Raw genomic sequence first — 6000 nt, 5'->3', positions numbered from 1 at the left:
CTGTAACTCTGATGTATCTTGCATTGGCAGGCTGATTCTTTACCACTAGCATCACCTGGGAAGCCCAAAGCAATTATGCTCCCAGTTTAAAAAAAAAATTATGTAAAGGACTCAAAAAAGAAAGACTTCAAAAAAAGAAAGACTTCAAGGTCCTTAACTCCAGAGTGCAGGAGGTAGGATAAAATGGTTAAGTGCACGGTTCTTAAAGTCTAGGAAATATGAGTCAATCACTGGACCAAGTGATCTAAACCACTGTATTTTAACTTTGGATATCACCAACTGATGGCCTATCAGAAAATATGAGACCAGCACTATTACACTTCTTACCACTTCTTACTCCCCTCCTGCTGTTTTTCGCTGGTCAGTATTATTTCTGTGTAAAAGTTGTGACGATTTTAATTCATTCTGTCCCATGACTTCCCTGTTACTCAAATTTACTTTGATGTTTACATGGATTTGATGCTCAGTACTATGTTTTTTGCCCATACCTGAGGTCAGGGGTGGCCAGGAGGAGCCACAAACGTCTCAGGTCAGGGGCAGCGGCCGGAAGGAGCAACCTCACGTCCAAGGCATAGTGGCTGCGTGCGCTCAGGAGGGCCTAGAAGAGCTATCCCACGTTGAAGGTCAGGAAGGGGGGTGGTGAGGAGATACCCTTTGTCCAAGGTAAGAAGCAGTGGCTGAGCTTTGCTGGAGCAGCCGTGAAGTGATACCCCATACCCAGGGTAAGAGAAACCCAAGTAAGATGGTAGGTGTTGCAAGAGGGCAGCAGAAGGCAGACACACTGAAACCATACTCACAGAAAACTACTCAGTCTAATCACACTAGGACCACAGCCTGTCTAACTCAATGACACTAAGCCATGCCTGTGGGGCAACCCAAGATGGGCGGGTCATGGTGGAGAGGTCTGACAGAATGTGGTCCACTGCAGAAGGGAATGGCAAACCACTTCAGTATTCTTGCCTTGAGAACCCCATGAACACTATGAAAAGGCAAAATGATAGGATAACAAAAGAGGAACTCCCCAGGTCATTAGGTGCCCAACACACTACTGGAGATCAGTGGAGAAATAACTCCAGAAAGAATGAAGGGATGGAGCCAAAGCAAAAACAATACCCAGCTGTGGATGTGACTGGTGGTAGAAGCAAGGTCCGATGCTGTAAAGAGCAATATTGCATAGGAACCTGGAATGTCAGGTCCATGAATCAAGGCAAATTGGAAGTGGTCAAACAAGAGATGGCAAGGGTGAATGTCGACATTCTAGGAATCAGCGAACTAAAATGGAGTGGAATGGGTGAATTTAACTCAGATGACCATTATACCTACTACTGCAGGCAGGAATCCCTCAGAAGAAATGGAATAGCCATCATGGTCAACAAAAGAGTCTGAAATGCAGTACTTGGATGCAATCTCAAAAACGACAGAATGATCTCTTTTCGTTTCCAAGGCAAACCATTCAATATCATGGTAATCCAAGTCTATGCCCCAGCCAGTAACGCTGAAGAAGCTGAAGTTGAACGGTTCTATGAAGACCTACAAGACCTTTTAGAACTAACACCCCAGAAAGATGTCCTTTTCATTATAGGGCACTGGAGTGCAAAAGTAGGAACTCAAGAAACACCTGGAGTAACAGGCAAACTTGGCCTTGGAATGTGGAATGAAGCAGGGCAAAGACTAATAGAGTTTTGCCAAGAAAATGCACTGGTCATAGCAAACACCCTCTTCCAACAACACAAGAGAAGACTCTACACATGGACATCACCAGATGGTCGACATCGAAATCAGATTGATTGTATTCTTTGCAGCCAAAGATGGAGAAGCTCTATACAGTCAACAAAAACAAGACCAGGAGCTGACTGTGGCTCAGATCATGAACTCATTATTACCAAATTCAGACTCAAATTGAAGAAAGTAGGGAAAACCGCTAGACCATTCAGGTATGAGCTAAATCAAATCCCTTATGATTATGTAGTGGAAGTGAGAAATAGATTTAAGGGCCTAGATCTGATAGATAGAGTGCCTGATGAACTATGGAATGAGGTTTGTGACATTGTACAGGAGACAGGAATCAAGACCATCGCCATGGAAAAGAAATGCAAAAAAAGCAAAATGGCTGTCCGGGAGGCCTTACAGATAGCTGTGAAAAGAAGAGAGGAGAAAAACAAAGGAGAAAAGGAAAGATGTAAACATTGAATGCAGAGTTCCAAAGAATAGCAAGAAGAGATAAGAAAGCCTTCTTCAGCAATCAGTGCAAAGAAATAGAGGAAAACAACAGAATGGGAACGACTAGAGATCTCTTCAAGAAAATTAGAGAAATCAAGGGATCATTTCATGCAAACATGGGCTCGATGAAGGACAGAAATGGTATGGACTGAAGAGAAGCAGAAGATATTAAGAAGAGGTGGCAAGAATACACAGAAGAACTGTACAAAAAAGATCTTCATGACCCAGAGAATCACGATGGTGTGATCACTCATCTAGAGCCAGACATCCTGGAATGTGAAGTCACTTGGGCCTTAGAAAACATCACTATAAACAAAGCTAGTGGAAGTCATGGCATTCCAGTTGAGCTATTTCAAATCCTAAAAGGTGATGCTGTGAAAGTGCTGCACTCAATATGCCAGCAAATTTGGAAAACTCAGCAGTGGCCACAGGACTGGAAAAGTTCCGTTTTCATTCCAGTCCCAAAGAAAAGCAATACCAAAGAATGCTCAAACTATCGCACAATTGCAGTCATCTCACATGCTAGTAAAGTAATGCTCAAAATTCTCCAAGCCAGGCTTCAGTAATACATGAACCATGAACTTCCTGATGTTCAAGCTGGTTTTAGAAAAGCTAGAGGAACCAGAGATCAAATTGCCAACATCCCCTGGATCATGGAAAAAGCAAGAGAGTTCCAGAAAAACATCTATTTCTGCTTTATTGACTATGCCAAAGCCTTTGACTGTGTGGATCACAATAAACTGTGGAAAATTCTGACAGAGATGGGAATACCAGACCACCTGACCTGCCTCTTGAGATATCTGTATGCAGGTCAGGAAGCAACAGTTAGAACTGGACATGGAAAAACAGACTGGTTCCAAATAGGAAAAGGAGTAGGTCAGTTTGTATATTGTCACCCTGCTTATTTAACTTCTGTGCAGAGTACATCATGAGAAATGCTGGACTGGAAGAAACACAAGCTGGAATCAAGATTGCCGGGAGAAATATCAATAACTTCAGATATGCAGGAGACACCACCCTTATGGCAGAAAGTGAAGAGGAACTCAAAAGCCTCTTGATGACAATGAAAGCAGAGAGTGAAAAAGTTGGCTTAAGCTCAACATTCAGAAAACGAAGATCATGGCATCCGGTCCCATCACTTCATGGGAAATAGACGGGGAAACAGTGGAAACAGTGTCAGACTTTATTTTTGGGGGCTCCAAAATCACTGCAAATGGTGATTACAGCCATGAAATTGAAAGACGCTTACTCCTTGGAAGAAAAGTTATTACCAACCTTGATAGCATATTCAAAAGCAGAGGCATTACTTTGCCGACTAAGGTCCATCTAGTCAAGGCTATGGTTTTTCCTGTGGTCATGTATGGATGTGAGAGTTGGACTGTGAAGAAGTCTGAGCACCGAAGAATTGATGCTTTTGAACTGTGATGTTGAAGAAGACTCTTGAGAGTCCCTTGGACTGCAAGGAGATCCAACCAGTCCATTCTGAAGGAGATCAGCCCTGGGATTTCTTTGGAAGGAATGATGCTGAAGCTGAAACTCCAGTACTTTGGCCACCTCATGCGAAGAGTTGACTCATTGGAAAAGACTCTGATGCTGGGAGGGATTGGGGGCAGGAGGAGAAGGGGATGACAGAGGATGAGATGGCTGGATGGCATCACTGACTCAATGGATGTGAGTCTGAGTGAACTCCGGGAGTTGGTGATGGACAGGGAGGCCTGGAGTGCTGCCATTCATGGGGTCGCAGAGTCGGACATGAGTGAGCGACTGAACTGAACTGAACTGAACTATGTCTTTTGCCCCAGCGTTTCTACTTCTGGGTGTTTTATTGCGTTTGAACTCTTGATCAGGTAGAGCTTATGTTTTCAAGAAGGGTTCATGCATGCATGCTCTATTTCTTGCATATTTGAGAAGGTGTGCCTTTTGATTTATACTTGAATGACACTGTGATAGGATGTAGCATTTTTGGGTCACTTTTCTTACTCTTGGAACTTTGTGGACATTGCTCCACTGTCGTCTGCACCGAACATTGCAATAGAAAATCTGATTTTCTTCCTCTTTACAGGTGATTGGACTTTTCTTCCTGAATACCTAAAGAAATCCTTTTTAAAAAATCCCTTAATATAATGTCTCTTTTTTCCTACTAATATTATTGGAAAACAGTACATATTTTGGATTAAAGGTTTGAATTCTTACATTTTAGAGAAATTTTCCTCTATTACATTTCTACACAGCTTCTCAACTTAATTACTGTAGTGCTTCACTTCCAGAACACCAAAAATTCTTATGTTAGATAGTCTTTGTCATCTGTTCTTTATTGTTTTAAATCTCGTGTCTTTTCCTCCAATATTCATCACGATTAAGTCAAGTCTTAACTCCACGAAAGTCATCTGATGTTCAGCTGCATTTATTCTGTTACCTGTTAACTTTTCTAAGTCATTTGTCAGATCCAAAGTAAGATTTTGCTACACTTTGTCCCTTTGATATTTTCATCTCCCTCTTTATTGTGTGCTATTTGATTATTTTGTCTTTGGGATCTCATCTTATTGAAGTCATATTTCTTATTTGAATATGTATGTCTGAAGAGTGATGTATTCATGATGAATATTCTTCTCTTTCCTGGTTTGGGCTATATTTTCTGAATTGACTTTTTTTTTCTCTATACAGAGCACTTAAAGTTTTTACTCATGATTAACATGGATTACTTGGTTTGATATAGAATCTAGGTGACTTCTTGAAACTTATCCTATCTTATCTAAAATTCAATTGTCTTCCCATGAGAACTATACCTTGAGAATGTGAGTTGCTTACTGTCCACTTTTCTATAGTTTTAGGCATTGGAAAGGCTAGGGCTGCATGGAGTCTTCATTATAGGACCCAGAACTTGTACTCTTCTAAGATCCTATTAAAATGTGTAGTTCCAGGCCCCACGCCACCCAGCTGGGTGTGTATACCACTCCTGTGGGCTTGCCCCACCCACCACAGTGATCCAGAAACTGTCAAACCCTCCTTCACCACGGTCCCTGGTGTTCAGTGCTGCTGCTTCCAGAGGCTTCTCTTAACTTCCTCCAACTTGCCTTTCACCCTCTCAGTCATTTTCTCCCAACTGGAGCAGGGTTGTTGCAATTCCTGAAAATTATCAAGCCTTTTCCATTTCACCCATTTTCTTCCACACTGCTTCTCAGAAAGGTAAGTACGAGATTATGAAGTATGGATTTTCCACTGTGTGATATATCATTTTCCCCATCTCTGGCTGCTTTCAAAATTTTTCCTTATTATAGTTTCATACAGTTTGACTCTGATATGCCAATGTGTGTTTTTATACTTTCTGCTTGGAGTTCACTAAACTTCTTGAATCTATAAATTAATGCTGTGCTGTGCTAAGTTGCTTCAGTTGTGTCCAGCTCTTTGTGACCCTATGGACTGTAGGCCTCCAGGCTCCTCTGTCCATGGGATTCTCTAGGCAAGAATACTGGAGTGGGTTATTGTGTCCTCCTCCAGGGGATCTTCCCGTTCCCAGGATTGAACCCAGGTCTCTTATGTATCCTAAATTGGCAGGTGGGTTTTTTACTACTAGCACCACCTGATACGCCCCTATACATTTATATCTTTCAATAAATTTAGAAAAATTAAGCCATCGTTTCTTTGAAAACAATTTTTGGCTTCATTTTCTTTGTTCCCACAGCTAGGATTCAAATGAGATGTATGTAGGCATTTTAATATTTTCCCACAGTTCCCTGAGATTCTATTCATATTTTCAATGTTTCTTTTTTATTCTGTTTT

This window comes from Ovis canadensis, chromosome 1, assembly GCF_042477335.2.
Source record: "Ovis canadensis isolate MfBH-ARS-UI-01 breed Bighorn chromosome 1, ARS-UI_OviCan_v2, whole genome shotgun sequence".
Taxonomy (NCBI): domain Eukaryota; kingdom Metazoa; phylum Chordata; class Mammalia; order Artiodactyla; family Bovidae; genus Ovis; species Ovis canadensis.
The sequence above is the reverse complement of the archived record's forward strand: the minus strand, read 5'-3'. Positions refer to the sequence as shown.